Here is a 17,592-nt window from a genome sequence, read left to right on the forward strand (position 1 = left end):
GTGGGGAGAGACCATCACATAGAGATGTACTATTACAGGAAGTGGCCACTCCATCTTTCCCCATAGGAACCACTGGGAAATCAGGATGGAGGTGGGATCTCTGTACCTCTGTGCTTCAACCACCAGCATGAGAGGCAAAGGGAGAAAGATGCTGGGGCCTTTATAGTGCCCAGGAGACACAGAACCAATAGCTCTTTCACCTTAGAGAGAAGAAAGTTGATTTGTCACAGTACTGATAACAGATGACAGTCTCCCCCAGAGCAGCTCCGTTGACATCTTGCCAAACACCTGTAAATCCCTAACAGAACAAAGCTGGGGGCTGGAGACTTGACTCAGCAATTAAGGGCACTGGATGCTCTTACAGAGGACCCAGCTCAATTCCCAGCACCTACCGGGCAGCTCCGAGCTTCCGTAATTCCCATTCCAAGGAGTCTGACCCCCCTCTTCTGGCCTCCGTGGTACTACACCCAGGTGATATACATACATACAAGCAAAATACCCATACACAGGAAATAAAAATAAGTAATTTTTAAAAGTAGGGTTGTCAAAAAAAACATTAAAAGGTAGCTCTATTTCTGCTTTTTAGAGTGTACCTACTTAGCATGTGCTGGGGAAAGAGGGAGGACAGGACTGGCTGAGAGATATTTTTAAACAGAATTGGCTCATTAATGGGAGTGTGGGATGTACTGCGTTCAAAGCCTGGAGAGCAAGCTGGTGGACTGTCCTGATAAGCATAGCTGTTATAGTCTTGACCTGGAGGTCTTCAGGCTGGACACGCGTGCGGGTTTTCTGTGATCCAGATTTAAAGCAGAGTATTGCTTCTTTTACAACTATCAATCCTTGCTCCAAAGGCCTTCAATTCATTGAATGAGACCCACTCACGTTATGGAAAATCATTGGCCCTTCTGATCTAACACTAACCGGAGGCTGCACGGGGCCAAGGATGGTTACAAATGTGGCCCAGTGCAAAGTTGTAGACTGACTAAAAATCAAAGTTTGCAAGTCTAAACTTTACAGATGAAATGGTTGTGTTGCAGTGTATATTAGATGCTAATATAAATATTATTCGTGTCTAAAAAGATTACTTTCACAACACCTGAACTGAACTAGAAGGGTTTTTTTTTTTTTTTTTTTTTTTTTTTTTTTTTTTTTTGGTTTTTCGGTTGTGTGTATGTGTGTGTGTGTGTGTGTAGGATTTTAATTTTTGGATGTTGCTTTCTCTTCGTTTGATTTTTATTTTTGGGAGTAGGCTCTCAGACTTAGCACAGGTTAGCCTCTAACTTGCTATACTCCCGTGTTAGCCTCCCAGCTGCCAAGATTATGGACACACATGCGCCATGCCCAGCTTCAACTAGCATTTGACCCAATTTCTGAGCACTATAGACAAGCTAGGTTGCTATGTATCATGAGCACTTCCTGGAGAATATAGGAGTATTCCCTCCCCCAAGCAACACTCAGAGATGTTTTGAACTTGTAATTATGGACTCTGTAGTTTGAGTAATTTTATTTATACTTGTAAATTGAAAGTAGAACATTTTGGTCATAGTTCCATAAAGTCAAATGTTGAAAGTGTCTTAGGTATAAAAGTTGTGTTATCTGCCTAACTGGCTGGTTTTCTTATGACACATTCTCTGTGACATAATCTCTAAAATAATGGATATTCATTGAAAATGGTCTCTTTTGTTTTTTAACATTGCTTTCAGCAGACAAGTGCATGGGCCAATACCCAGCCCTAGAACAGCAGGAGCTCAGTTCTGATAAAACATCGTCTAATAAGGGCTCGGAGGAATTGGTTTCAATCCCTACTTGGGGACTTGCAGAATGGCATTAGATAGGAAAGGAGGGAGCACCATGTAAAAGCTTAGCCCCAAAGTGCCACTGCCTGAGTTCAGGTCCCAGCTCTGACTCTTCGATCCCATGTTTATCTGCCCAGTGCCTCTGTTTCCTCACACATACAATGAGGACGGCATGCATGCTGTCTCCCTGGTAAGATTGGGATGATTCAGAGCATCTGCATGTCCACACAGCACTGTGTGAGCATTTACTAGGATAATGAGATAAAAGTCCGAGTTAGAGGGTTGAGATGGCGGAAAAGAAGTTTCTAGAAAAACTTTTATGCCTCAGAGCTCTGCTATAATTCCTTACATGTTTAAGATCACTTTATAACGTTGTCTTTGGGGAGACTCCATTCATAATCCTCTTACATGAAGGGAAACCAGGATGGAGCCTTCTTATATACTGAATCCTACGCCGTAGCTTACTGTGCCATGGGGACTTTCTAGGGTATTAATAATGAGCTGATATACCTATGAATGTTAAATGTCTTGGAAGCAGCTTCCTGAAGAGCAAATAGCAGATGTGGTGATGGCCATGCTCTAATTGCCCGAGAGCAGTTAAATACAGTTGTTAGCGCCTTTCCAAGCAGTTAATTGAAAAATATTTTCTCTTAAGGCCCACCAATTGTTCTCACTGGTCAAGTGAAGAAGATGTGGGCTAGAGGGGGGAAGGCTCATTCAGGTTGCTTTCCCCCCTGCACATCTAGTTTCTCTTGTAAATTGTTGGAGAATGTCCTCATAGAGTCTATTGTTCTAAAAATTCTATTCCTAAAATAACACTAGCTCTCCTTGAGTTTTCCTACATGCCAGATACTATTGGATGTGTTTATATATTTATGTATACATAGGTGCATACATAGTCACTTGTAATCTTCAAAATAATGCAATGACATGGAGTGTCATGATAATTCTGCATTTGAGGGAACTAAAGCTTAGGTTAGTTTGTCTCAGGTATGTAGCAGTTAGGGGGTGTCAAGTAACGGGTACCTGAAACTCCAACTAACTTCTAAGGACCTGCTTTTAGCCTTGTGTATTAAAAGCAGCCCTCCTTTCTACTAGAGACTTGTAAGTGATTGGCAAGGTAAGGGTTAAGCTACTTCTTTTGTTCAATAGCAGGAGTCTGACCCCACATGCTCAGGAGTTTGTTGTTTTCATGACAGTACTTTAGTACTACACGGAGCAGGGCTTCACTGTGTGTATAGCTTGTCTTTCTTGGACAAGCATCGTCCCTGGGGAGAGGACGCAGCCCTTAAAGGAAGCTAGGAAGTGAGCTATGGACAAACAGCGCTGCGTGATCTAGGAAGCAAGAAGACCTGCACTATTTAAATGTGTTCCGTTTAGAGAGTCATCACATGGACCAAGGATGTTAAGAAAACCTCTCCTCCAAGGGTAGTGTGGGTGCATTTCCATGCCTTCTACGAGTATATCTTCAGAAATAATGATTTTTATGCAATACGACCATATTCATGACTGCCATGTTCATGACTAATGTTAAAAACAAAACAATACGGAGGTTGTACAAGTCAGAGGACCTCTACATTTAGAATATAGCATCGAGTTTTATTCTCAGGATGTGAGCTGAATTATGGCATGTTGAAATTTTTCTTTTGTGAAATGTGTGTGTGCACATGTGCGTGCATGCATGCGTGTGCATGTGTGTGCACATATGAGTGCCTGGAGAACTTTGTATGCTCTTTTTGTATCAGTTTGGGACCATCAGGTCAGGAGTTGATGTGAGGTAGTTTACACATGGTGTTTGACCCTAAATGACCTGATACTCTTCCTGAGCCCTGGTGGAGTGTATTCATCTCCTTCAACTTTTCTGACTACTTCACAATATTTTAGTTATAAAACCAAGAATGCCATCTAGGGTACTTAGAAGGCTTTCCTTTTGATTTAAATAACACACAAATTCTTCATATATATATATATATATATGTGTGTGTGTGTGTGTGTGTGTGTGTGTGTGTGTGTGTGTATGTATTCCCAAATGAAAACACATATTTTTAAAACATCAGTGATTAAGGGCAGGGGAGATGGCTCAGTGGGTCAGAGCTTGTGCTGAGCAAGCATAAGGACCTAGGTTCAAATCCTCAGAATCCATGTACAGAGCTGGGGGTGGCACAAGTTTGGGGGTGGGGCTGGAGGTGAAAAGATTGCTGGCACTGCTAGCCACCAGCTTAGCTCCAAGTACCCTGAGAGAGCATGCCTACATCTCAAAGGAGCAAGGAGTTCGATGGACAGTGATAGAGCAGGATGTCTTCTTCTGACCTCCCCTCGTGTACATGAGCACGCATGCCTGCACACACACACACACACACAAACACGCGTGCGCGCACGCGCTCACAGATAACACACACCAAATCAAAACAGTCAGTAATTCTTCATCAGGCCAGTGCCAGAGTCAGCAGTTGTGTACGTGGGATAGTAACCGGAACTGCTCCAGTCTTCAGGAGTGCTTTTGTGTGCTGACACACTCCTGTGTGTTGAGCTTCTGAGAAGTGACTTGCATTGAGATGGCTGCCGCCGTCGTCAGGCTCATTACACACACTGAAAAGTATTTGGTCTGGCCTTCGGTCCTTCATATCAACCATGACAATTTGCTTAAGCCCACATTCCTTGAGTCTGAAAGAATCAGTCTGGGTGGTGTGCTGAGATCATTAAGAAACCCTTTGCCTTTAAAAACATTTATTTTTAACGAAGAAGAGATGCATCTGCTGTCTTCAGCTTCGGCGTTGCAAGAGGTTTTACCACACCTTGCAATGAGGAAAACCTTTAGTCTTGTATGTCTTGAGTGATCCAGAGAAACCCGGATGGAGCTAATGAAGAGCTCCATCAACAACTGTTTCCAAGCTCCCGTGTGTAGGGACGAGTGTTGGTGGGGTCTATTGGTATTTTCCATTCGGATTCTCCCAAATGTCATGTGGAGAAACATAACTCATCAGAAGATACCTAGTACTAAAATGGGGTGTGGCCAGTCATGGCCGAGGGGTGCTCTGAAAACACAGCTATTAGGAGCAGTGTGCTGGCGCCTTGTCAGGGCCCTTAGTTCCCAGGCAGCCCCTTCCAGCCTTTTCCACTTGTTTCACGTGATGACTAAAAACCACTGGTTGGATATGTTTACCTATGATACCTTACACAGATGCGAAGAAGAACTTCTGCTAGTTAAGTCAGAACTTGGGAGAATTAAAAATCCCAGTGGCTTGTTTTCTCAATTGTGGGAGAAGACGCATGGGACAACTGTTTATTAAATATCTGTCCTGGGAGGGGCTGTTTAAAATCAGTGACCTTTATGACCTTGGCTGAAAATTAATGTGATGGTTTGTTGATATTTAAGTATCCGTGCAATTAAAAGTTTGGCTAGGTTATGTGCGGAAGGCTACAGCATGCTTTGGGGTCCGCTGCCTTGAAGGTGGTTTGGTTCCTAGTGGTGATGTTAAGTGTTATCCAAAGAGGAATTTAAATCCAGCAGCCATCAACCCTTAACATCAAAATAAAACTTTAAGAGTAAGACTTAGGGCTAGAGTTGGTAAATGTTTGCTAGCAGAACTAAATCCCATTCCCACAATCCGCATTTCAAAAGCAAACCAAGGAAATTGTCCTGCCTGTGATCCCTGGATGGGGAGACCAGGGACTTACTTTGCCAAAAGCCAAGTGAGTTACCAGATAGTGAGAGACCCCGCCTCAAAAGAACAAAGCAGAGAGACAACCTGAGGCGCAGTTCTCCAGCTGCAAGAGTAGGGGGACCCCAAGACACTGCTTCCCCGACACTGCTTCGGTCTTTCCCAGGAGCTGGGGGCTGACACTTAGGGAAAGCGGAAACCTTTTTTTAAAAGTGTCTTTTCACCTATAACCACACGTAGCACCGCAGTGTCATATTCCTTGTTTTCTGTACTGAATATTCCACCGGTTGTTGTCAGGGCCTGTCACCTGTGCAGTGCTAAGTTACTTCTGGCTGGTGAAATGAGCCAGCTCAAGCCAGATTAGAGTATTTAAACATAGGTTTATTAGGAAGCAGCTCTCCCGAGAGTTCTCTGGCTCTAAGAACCTATGCCCCGGAAGTTGCCATGGGGAGGGGGAGAAAAGGGAGGGGAAGAAGTAGATAAAGCGCGCATGCGCAGAGAAAGGGCAAGAAGAGCGGAGAAAAGGAGAGGGGAGACCAAAATGTCTGGAGTATACACTGAAGAGCCTCTGAGGGGAAGGGCAACCCAGCCCCTGGGCTGGCAAATTCAGGGTTGGAGAATTTAGGATCCTGGGCGAACCTGGAGGCCAGGTCTGCTTTGGTCGGTAAAATACGCACCTCAGCCTCTTGTCCCGGGGTCTGAAACCCAACTCACAGTTATTGAAGCTAAGCTGAGAGATCTGGGTAAAGAATTCAACTCTTGTGCTGGCGAGATGGTTCAGTGGTTAAGAACAGTGGCCGCTCTTCCTGAGTACCCAGGCTCGATTCTCAGCACCCACATTGCGGCTCACAATCATCCTAACTCCAGTTCCAGAGGATCTCAAACCCTTTTCTGGCCTCCTTGGGTGTCGGGTATGGGTGTCATACACACACAAAAATTTAAACAAATCTTTAAGAGCAAGATTCAACCCTTTTCTTTCCATTTCGGATTTAGTCAGAATGATCCTGCATATGCAGTCCCTAGCAACCAGAGCGGGTCACCTCCAAGAATTCCAGGAATGCTACCACAGGCTTATCTCCTTAATCCTCCAGCGTCCTCACAGCCAGGCTCCCGTGGCTGCCTGCCTCCCCTGGGCTCGGATTACAGCCCCATTTCTCTCACATTCAAAGCGTGAACCCTTCACTTTTCCAGCCTCGGTCTCTCTTGATTCTCCTTCCTGCCCACCTTGCCTGTCTCCTGAAATACCTTCTTTCTCACCTGTATGCCATAAAGATTATCACACTTCTCTCTCTACGGAGGGAAGGAGGGAAGCAGCTTTCAACTGGGTGAAGTTATGTGATAGGAGCGAGAGAAGACACACCCTTCAAAACATTGCATTTCAAAGGTTTTCATTTAGGAAGAATTTTGTTTGTTTTTAAATTGTGATGAGACATTCTTTTACATTTTTTTCCAGCTCCTATTTCTCATCTAGAAATAAAATACTTATTTATATATTTGCTGAAACTTGTGTATTTGTTACATATAATTGAAGAAAATATCTGAAATACAAATACATATATGTAAACATTTACGTTTGCAACAGTGTATCAGTTATTTTGAGTTTCAGTGATTATTTCAACACAGCCTCCCCCCCCCAAAAAAAAAGGCTTGCCAAAATTAACCCAGCAAGCTGATAATCTTTTGTTTCTGTGATTTTTATCACTATCTGCTTTATTTATCTATGGAAAATAAAATGTTCTGCTTCCTAAGGGGCCCGTTTCTGTACAGTTTATACATTTAGTATACAGTTCCTTCCAATGGAAAACTATAAACCTGAATTTTCTGCAACTTACAATAGAGGTTTGGACAATGGGAACATACTTTGGTGAGAAAAACTATACTGAAATTGTATTTGTTGGAAATTGATTTAAATCATCGTATTTGTTGGAAAGTGATTTAAATCATCTTTCTGGCGAGCAATTTAAGTAGAGGCCTACGTGTCTGTGTGTGAGGGCGGGGTGGGGTGTGGCTTTAAGCCGTGGTCACGTGGTGGTGACACAGGTAGGATGTGTGCTCTGATTCCTCTGGGCAGTGCTGTGTGCAGACTAATCAGAGAATTTTAGTGATCACAAATTCCCAGGCCGTGGCCTGTCAGCAGGAGAGCACAGAACGGGAAAAGGCAGAGCGCCGACCCTGTGTTCAGCGGCCTTCACAACAGGCCCTGTACACGGCTGGTTATGGATTCCACATCTCCTAGTGCTTGACCAACAATGAATACAGTGAAACCGGCTGACTCGGCATTAAAGGTTTCTAATGTGAAGGATATTTGTTAGTTCATTCAGTTATATGTAGTACAAAAGCAGAAAAGCCCTGCTTAATTAGCATGTATTAATCCCTCGAAAAGCACACTCACACACACCATACATTCATGCCCATGCATGCAATATACACAGATGATGTCTGGCCTCTTTGTTTCCAGAGTCCTCTGGGCACCACCAACCTCGGTACCACCACAGGAACAACAAGTTCTGCTTACCAGCTGGTGGCCTAGTGTTCAGCCAGGACACTTGAGGGAAGCATTTAACAAACACACTAAGTACTGTTGAAAGATTTGTGCCTCTTCCTGTCTCTTACTCTCCATGATTTTCCACAAAGTTACCAGGGTACACATTCATGGGTCAGTCGATCAGTTTGCAAAAATCTTCTTAATTCTGTGAGAACACCAAGGTCAAGTACATACCTAGCAGCTAAATCGAAGAAGAAAAGAAAAGCCATCCTCCCTGAAAAGTATTTTCCAATGTGGTATAAATATAATGTATTGCCACATCCCATAGTCTGGACAGCATAAGTTGTCAATAATGTACAGCTAACCTAGAAATAGAAAGCAAAATTAAAAAGCCAGCATGTTTTTTATGAAAACTAGGAGAGTATCAGTCATCATAATGAAACCCTAAACCAAATCTACATCGTAGGGGCGGAGAACATTGTAATTTATAATGGTGCGAGTGGAAAATGAACTAACCCAAATGTGAGCCCCAGATCATTTGTCAGCAGCACCCATGATCTATATTTAACATAGATTTCAGAACAGTACCATTCATAACAAAGTCTAAGAATTGAAACAATTCCTAAGTAATACTTAGGGTGTTTGTTTGTTTGTTTGTTTTTGTTTTTAGACAGGAACTTCCTGTATAGCCCAAACTGGCCTTGAACTCAAAATCCATCTGCCCTGACCTTCCGGAAGCTGAGGTTGTATGTGTGTGTCCTAACACCTGGCACAGGTCGATTCTAGTAGTAGCATCTCTCAGCTATTCCCTCTGTGTGTTGGTGCAGAAAGAAATAGACTCTAACCAGCACTGTGCTCTCAGTGTGAAGGATGTGGACTTCCGAGTGGGTTTAAGTAGCCTTGTACCCACAAAGGCATTCAGAAATCCAGCGTTCCCAGGGGGGAGCAAGAGGAAGTCAAGTTTTGAAAATATGTATGAGAATTCTAAGGTAATCTCACAGCTTCCAGAAGAACTGGCATCCCCTTTTCACCCTGGCCTAAAATAAACTGTACCTGGTGGTATTTATTGAATGACTTCTTCAGGCCAGGCGAGTTACCAGCCTGTCTGTCTCTGTGGTTATCATTGAATTGAATTAGTAATTCTTTTTATAGCCAAGGGAAACTCCCAGCAAGTGCAGTGTTTGAAGTCATGAAGCAAGGAAGGAGGGAGTGTCTGCTCTAACCCTAGTCTTTACCCAAGGGGTACTAGTAAACCCTTAGGTGTAACCTGCATAGCACACAGGTAAGATGCAGTGAATGTGCATGGAGAGAGCAAGTGGCAGGATCTCAAGTGAGGGTGGAGCTACTCCTGGCTAGGGAAATGGAGCAAGGGCTGGGAGGAGGGGACATGGGGTAGTGACACAGGAGGTGATCGGAAGATGAAACAAAACCACCCAACCCATGCAGCAGAGTGGTGTGTAGCAGACTAGGAAACTGGAACACTAATATATTCTTTGCCAAATAGATCTACAAAATTCACTGCAGAAATCCTGGTTGAGGGGATGGGGCAGCAAGATGGCTAAGCAGGTGAAGACTCTTGTACAAGTTTTGACAACCTGAGTTCAATCCTGGGATATGAGGGGTCTTTGTCATCCAGGAATTTATGACTATGTTGTTGACCTTTCCTGAGAAGAAAAAATATGAACATGTCTGTGTACTCCAGATAGGGCACTATTGAGAGACCAGTGAATGATTTCAGCCAGTTTGGTAAGCCAGTGAGCTGCTTAGAGATTATGGTATTTAGCGGACATTTATTTAAACATGTTTATATGTTGGCTATACCGTGTGGATAGTTCAGGCCGTTAAGTATAGTCTTATCATCTTTACAATAATGTATATAGTGTATTTTTTTAAAAAAAAAAGTTTAAGAAAAGGTTGTCTTGTATTGACTTGACGTACCTACTTTCACTTTATGTTTTTCTTTTGAGTCACTGTGGAACTCTTAAGGCAAAAGGAAAAACATTATTTCATGGTGAATACATGTGAATGTCTGAATTTGAAAATCCCTCTATATTGGAGACTGGCTTGGCCTTTGTTTACCCAGAGTGTTAGTAATCTAAGTGTGTATACCTGTCACTGGCTAATCCAATTGGAATGTATGTATTAGAACACCATTATATCTCCTAATTGTTTGAGCATTCTGTTCAGAGAGCCTGACTTGAATGAGTGTCAGAAACATTTCTAACACAAAGTAGACCCTGGTTTGAGTGTGTGTGACATGAACAAATCACATCATGACTGTAGCTGTGTCCTTTTCTGCAAATCAATGATGTTGTATACACAGCCATTGCTTGCCCCACTTGTAAGACAGATTTTAGCTACTAAGACCCAGGACCTTTGGTTCCTGCCAGATCCCCTACCCAAAAATTAAGAACAGCTCTATATGTTTGCCATTGTCACTTCAGAACGCATCACTGTGTCTGGAAAGCCCTCATTGCCAGGGCAACATGTAGCTCTGTGACTACAAGATATGTTAGAGATGTGAATTCATGTATGTTGCCATCAGGAGAAACACAGAACCCTAGGTTTGTAGGCTACTAAGCCGGTGTTCATTTCTGCGGCCCCATCATCCAGCAGGGGTGGGGACCAGACAGCTGCATCTTGCTCCGTGTGAGTTTGAGATATACGTGCAGGCATGCAGGTGTGATGTAATTTATGGATCTGTCTCTCTGCACTTGTAAGCAGAAAGCACGCCTGTGTACAGAGGCAGCGAAACATTAAGATGGGATCAAAGACAAAGAGAGGGTGGAAGTCTGAGTCGTAGATTTGGCTGCCTATGATGTTGAATAATAGAAATGCCCTCTCGATGGATCTCATGACCTGAGTATATGTTTATCACTTAAGTCTATTGCCTGTGTGTTATTTATAATCAGACTAGAGTAGATCAGACCTTCATCGTTAACCCCTAATTCACTTTAAATTGCCACTGACATGAATCTCGTGGTGTTTCCTTATTGTACATTAAGTCTGTTAGTGAGGTTAATAATGAATAAAGTATTTAGTTATATGAAACAAGGGTGCGATAATTGCATTTTCATGAGGGGCTAAATTTGATGAAATTATACAGATTTAATTCAGTACTGAAAAAAGAATCTCAGGATAAAACTTCTGAGTGTATCTTTTAGAGAATTTATCGGGTAAGAGGTATGGCTTAACAAGCAATACTGCACACCATGTCTTTCTTGTTCTCATTGTAAAAGCAAAAGCATTGTGGACATGTGTTTTCTGATTGATTTTGGATAAAATTGTGATACAGTTCTTTGATATCGGGTAGATATCTCGCCCCCTTTTGTGAGACAGCAAAACAAACACACAAACAAACAAACAAACACTTCCTGGCCCTGAAACCAGCCTCTTGGCGCCCACACACAATACAACTTTCTAATGCTTTCGACTTTTGGAAAGTTCCTGAAATCAAGATTTAAATAGGACTTCCTTTAAGGAGAATCGCTTTTTACAAGCTGGTGACGTGGTTTCATTGATGGATAAGGTGAGAAGGCAGAGGAGGTGGCAACAATAGTATCTCAGAACAGTTTCTGAATTAGATTTTCTTAAATGACATTGATGGGGATGTAAATTAATACAGCTACTACAGACGACTGTGAGGAGGAATGTAAAACAGAAACAGGGCACAACTCAGCAGTCCTGTTCTGCGGTGTATATCCAAAGGATACGAAGTTGGAATCTCAGAGATGTCTGCCCCTCCGATGTTCATTGCAGCCCTGTGCACAACAGTTAAGAAATGGTACCAGTCTTACCATCTACTAAGTGATATAACACACACCTGTACACACACACACACACACACACACACACACACATACACAGAGACATAACACACACACAGAGACACAGACAAATATACAGACACACACAGAGATACACTCACAGATAAAGATACACACAAAGACACAACACACAGACACACACAGAGATACAGATACACACACAGATACACACACACAGATATAGACACACATACACAGACACAGATACACACACATAGAGACACAGATACACACAGACAGACAGACACACACACACACAGACACAACACACAGACACACACAGAGACACAGATACAGATACACTCACAGATACAGACACACATACACAGAGACAGATAGACAGACAGTCAGACACACAGAGCTTTTTTGTTTTTAAGGGAAACCCTGTCATTACACAACACAGATAAAGCTGGAGGACAATAATTTGAGCGAAGTAACGGAGACACAGAAAGACAAATACTTCATGGTCTCTCTTACATGGGGAATCAAAAAATATGCACTTACAGGAGCAGACAGTAGAACGGTCATTTTCAAGACCTGGTGCTGGGGAAATAAAAAGTTGTTAATCAAAGACTATACTGTTTCATCTTACAGGATACATAAATTCTGAAAATCTAATGTATGACATGGTAGCTATAGTCAGTAGTACTTAGTGTATACTTGAAAACTGCCACAAGAGTGGATTGCTTTTACTATTTATTTTTATTATTTACAAGTCTCCCTGACTCTCTCTCTGTCTGTCTCCCTCTCTGTCTCTGACTGTCTCTGTCTCTCTCACTCTCTGTGTGTGAGTGTGTGTACTGCAGGTATACTCAGAGGCTAGAGGGATCAGATCTCCCAGAAACTGGAGTTATAGGAAGTTGTGAACCAACCATTGTTGATGCCAGGAACCAAATTCAGGCCCCCTGGAAGTGCAGAACACTTAGCCTCTGAGCTAGCTCTCCAATGCCAAGAGAGTAGATCTTAAGGGTTCTCACCACACACACAAGGGGCAAGTGTGTGAAGTTGTCGATATGCTAATCAGCTTGATTATGGTAATCATTCTGAAATGTATACATATATCAAGCACCGTGCTTCACACCTTAAATATATACACAGTTTCATTTGTCAAATGTACTTGAAGAAGGCTAGTAACAGAAAGTATCAAAATCAAAATTTTTTAAAAATTTAAATTAAGAATAAAATCCCCAGAGTCATTCAACAAGAACAAAAGTCAAAGATAATATAAATCAAAAGCCATGTAGGGAGGCTGAAGCACTGAGCAGCAGCATAGAAGAAGCCCTATTTTTTTTTCTGAGAAAAGAACGGGCTCCAATATTTGATGGGACGGATTTATGATCTTACCAGCAAGGAGAAGCCAGATGGGAAGTGGAGAGCCTATTAACAAGATATTGCCGAAATAGCTCTAGCTTGCAGAATATTAAACTTACTGAAGATTGTTTGCCTAATGTATGTTTATTGCTTAAATCTATTTCATATGTTATTTATTTATAACTTTAAGGATAATTTAATATGTAAAACCTCCTTTGCCGAAATGCGGGTATTAATTTCTAAGCATCATTTATTGCACTTATAACTGATGGACTGTTATGAGTCAGAACTAATAAACTTGTGAAGATTAATAGAAAATCAGTCAGAAAAATAAATAAGTAAAAAGGTGTGGTCTTGTGGTTGCCACGGAACGGTATCTGCATCCTGGAAGTGGGTGGGCTCAGTGTCTCACTGAGGGGGTGGGGCATGGCTCCAGAGTAGAGCGCAGTAGAGAGGATTAATACCTTCTAATTGAGTGGCTGCTGGCAGCAGGATGTTGCCCAGGACATTGAGTAGCTGACAAAGCAGAGATCTTGTGCTAAACATGGCTCCACTCTCTGAAGTGCCTGCTCTATAGATTGGCCAGGTGGTGCCACAGAAACCTGGTTTTATTGAAACAAACCAGGCACAAGATTCAACAAGCAGAAAATTACTCTGTGCCTTAGGCTTTATTTTCTCGCTGCAGACAGAAAGAGTCTTGCTCTCTGTGTAGGTACAAAGTGGCCAGAGAGCAAAGAGGTTTGGGGAAAACAACGGCATCAGCCCCTTGGATTTACCAGACGCTTAGGGGAAGCACGGTGCTTTGAGTTTTCCAGTCCCCTTGAGATTCTTCTCCTGTGGAAACTGGGGTCTCCTAGCTTGGTCTGCTTTTGAGTCAGGGCTGGAGAGCACTCATGGCTCCTGTTTGACTATTGATGGTGTAGAAGATATGAGAGTTTGAGTGGACGGTGTTCTTGGCCTTCCTCTTGGCAGAAGGATGGAGGCCAGTCTTTGCCTTTGATGGAGAACTATCATATATATTCGCATAATCAAACAAATGCATATTCCTGTATCCTCACTGTACTCAGATACACACACACACACAACACACACACACATGCACACATTCACACAGACACAGTAATTCATACACAGTAACACATCACATATTCGCATATATTCTTAAATGCTTTTGAATACACCCAGACACACATTAGCATATATATTCATATACATTTTGCCCGAAACACAATTAGCATACATTCAAATGTACTCACACATAGATACTCATTGACAGACACTTTTTCATATATCAGACTTACGTATTCACATACACTTACACACACACACACACACACACACACACACTAACGTGTATATGTCCACACACTCACTGCACAGTTGTTCACACATGAGCATACAGTACCTGAGTTTTCTCCTTGCTGCTGATCTTGTTTGCAGACATAGCTCTGGGCTGACCTCAGGAAGTGGAAAGGAACTGTGGGTCAAGACCCATCTGTCACTGTAATCATTCATTAGATCTGAAGTGTGACTGGCCAATTGGATTACATAAATATGCAGCAAACAAGGCTGTCCTGACAGAGAATATTACGGGAGTGTGATGCGTCTCACCGTGTCACTGGCATTACGTCAAGGTGGTCCATGACTGACAGCTGTCTTCACTTTGCCCACGTAGGGCCTTGGGGATTTTGCAGGGCTCGGGACTTCTGTTCTCTGTCTCAATCCAATACAGAAACCTTTAAGGAGATTTGCCTGTCTTGGAAGGCAGATTTCTCAGGGCTGAACGTATCTCCACCCTGCTACATGCACAACCCTCCAGGAGAGTCCCTTGCTCCTCTTAGGAGAGTGGTTTGGGTGTGGGAGCAGGTTCGGGAACAGCAGCAGGGATGTGTCCAGCTTAGCTCAGCTCAAAAGATGGAGAGGTTCTCTCTGCAGGCGGATTATGGGCTGAGGCAGAGTAGAAAAAACAACAGGGGAGTCTCTAGGGCCATGTTGTCCCCTCCTGAGGATCAGCCACAGAGTTACTTTCTCCGCTGTCCTGTCCATGTTTTTATCTGTCCCCTCCCCCTCCCCCTTCCCTCCTCCCCTCCCCCTTCCCCTCCCTCCCTCTCATTCCTCTCCCCTTCTCTAGTCTGTCCTTCTTTGTGCTTTTCCCCTCGAGGGCTCTATTTCTTCATAGTAAGGTCCTCAGATGCTGGCCTTCTGTCTCACCTTATCCCTCCCTTGGCTCTTCAGTGACCTTGTAGGTTCTATTCAGTGCCACTTGCTTCTGATCCTGATCCAGTGATGAAGGACCAAGCTCCTCTCCTCGAGCACTTTCTGCCACACAGCGACCACAGGCCTTTCCCATCAGTCAGTGCGGTGGAGTGAGGAAAACAGCCCCTATACACTCATATATTTGAATGCTTGGTCCTCACTTGGTGGATTTGTTTGGGAAGGATGAGGAGGCATGGCCTTAGTGGAGGAGGTGTGTCACTGGGTGTGGGCTCCTGTGTCATTCCCAGTTAGCTCCCTCTGCCTTTTCCTTGGGGGTAAGGATGTAAGCCGGTGCTATGCCTGCTGCCAAGGTGCTCGCCATGATGGGCATAGACTCTAATCCCCTGGGACTGTGAGCCCCAAGTACACTCTTTCTTTTATAAGTTACATAGGTCATTGTTTCTCTTTCTAGTGATAGAAAAGTAACAGCGACAGACAGCTTTGTCTGAAAGGTCTTTGCACAAAACTTGTGGAATGCGGCTGTTTCTCTTAAGAAAGCTCCATGCCAGGTAGGGTAGTGGTCAACACTGCTGGATGCTGTCCCTCAGTATCAAAGCATTGCAATGGCTGGTCAGTCGGGTGAACTAAAGGGGTCTGTGGTGAGATTTGACTCGGAACAAACATCATCATATAAGCATTCTTACTTGGAATTTTTGGTGGATGCTTCCTAAACCAGCAATGAACACGACTAGAAAAACAGTACCTATTTTACTGGCATAAATGACCTTTAAGGGGGTATTCAAAAAGCCCAGCAAGGCCTAACGAGCCATACTCATCCCCTCCAGCACTTTAGAGGCACTCATTTATATGTCAACAATCAATATGCTAATTACAAATAAGCTTTATCCATTTATTAAGCACTTAAGTGACTCCAAGTACCTGTTAACTAAGCAGCATTGAGCTAACCTCAGCTTAACGGTCCTGAGATCAATAGGGCTTCATTTCTCTTAAAGTCCTTCATCATTTTTTCACATGATAATATACTACCATTTTCTGATGGTCCAAATTAGGGAGGAGTGTGTGTGTGCATGTGTTTGTGTGTTGTGTGTTGGGTGTATGTGTATTCCAAGCTAACAAAAAAAATCATAAATTAGTGGAAAACTAATGATTACACCAAACATTCAAAATGTGTAACAGGAAAAAGCTAAATTAGCACCCTGTGACAGGAGAAAAAAATGGGCCAACCAAATGGTTTAGGGAGTAAAGGCACTTACCTACAGGCCTAACAGCCTGAGTTCCATTCCAGTGACCTACACGGTAGAAAACCAAATTCTTCAAGTTGTAGAAAACCAAATTCTTCAAGTTGTAAAATACACACAAGAGCGCTCTCTCTCTCTCTGTCTCTCTCTGTCTCTCTCTGTCTCTCTGTCTCTCTCTCTCTGTCTCTCTCTCTCACACATACACAAAATTTTAAAACTTCAAAGAAAGAGCAATGGATACCTTTTATTTACATGGTATTTTTCACACGAAAATGCAGACAAAGAAAAACAGGCAAAACCACTATTTCAAGTAGTATGCAAATCAAGCCATTATCTCTGCTGGTCTAACTCTCCAGAAGGTTATTCCAGCAACAGGCAGTACTAGGAGAGACTGGTGGGTGCGTGGTTGGGTGGCCGGACATAGTAAAGAGAGCGAGCCAAAGGAAGCCACTGCTCCTTTGAGAAAGTGGAGATATTTCATTGACCCAGTGAGTGTCCAGGAACATGGATGGTAGAAGACAGACTGAGAGCAGAGGCTTGGAGCGCATCAGACCAAAATCCCAATTAGATTCTTTAGAAGAGCAGAGGACACATGAGCATTTGGAGTGTGCTTGCTGAGAAGAAAAGTAGGTAAGCCCTGGGGGCCCTGGTAGGGCTTGCAGCCTGTGGATAGTTTCAGTGTAAGGCAGTGGGTAGCTTGGGCTACCCTATCTCTCACCCAGAAATGAGAAACAAGGGTCAGGAAGGTCGCTCAGTACATGAAGTGCCTGATGCACAGGAATGAAGACTCCAGTTTGTATCTCTAGAATCCGCATAAAGCCAGGCTCCGTGATTCATGCTTGTACTCTCAGCACTAGGGAGGCACAGACAGGAGGATTGGCAGTGAATTCTTCATTCAGTGAGTGATCCTGCGGTGAGATTGTGAGGTGGGTCAGTGGATGGAGGTACAGACCTAATGACCTGAGCTCAACCCTCCGATTCCACTTACAAACGGAAGAGGAGAACCTGGTCTGCAGGGGTCCACTGAACTCCGCCTGTGCACCATGACACACCCAT

At 43.2% G+C, this 17,592-nt stretch overlaps 1 protein-coding gene across 1 annotated transcript in view; it reads left to right on the top strand.

Moving 5' to 3' along the window:
• Maml3 (mastermind like transcriptional coactivator 3) overlaps positions 1-17,592 on the top strand; it is a 417,562-nt gene that overhangs the window by 189,864 nt on the left and 210,106 nt on the right. The gene's annotated exons all lie outside the window — the stretch shown is intronic.

This window comes from Mus caroli, unplaced genomic scaffold (genome assembly GCF_978045245.1).
Source record: "Mus caroli unplaced genomic scaffold, Mus_caroli_1 scaffold_3, whole genome shotgun sequence".
In the NCBI taxonomy this organism is placed as follows: Eukaryota; Metazoa; Chordata; class Mammalia; order Rodentia; family Muridae; genus Mus; species Mus caroli.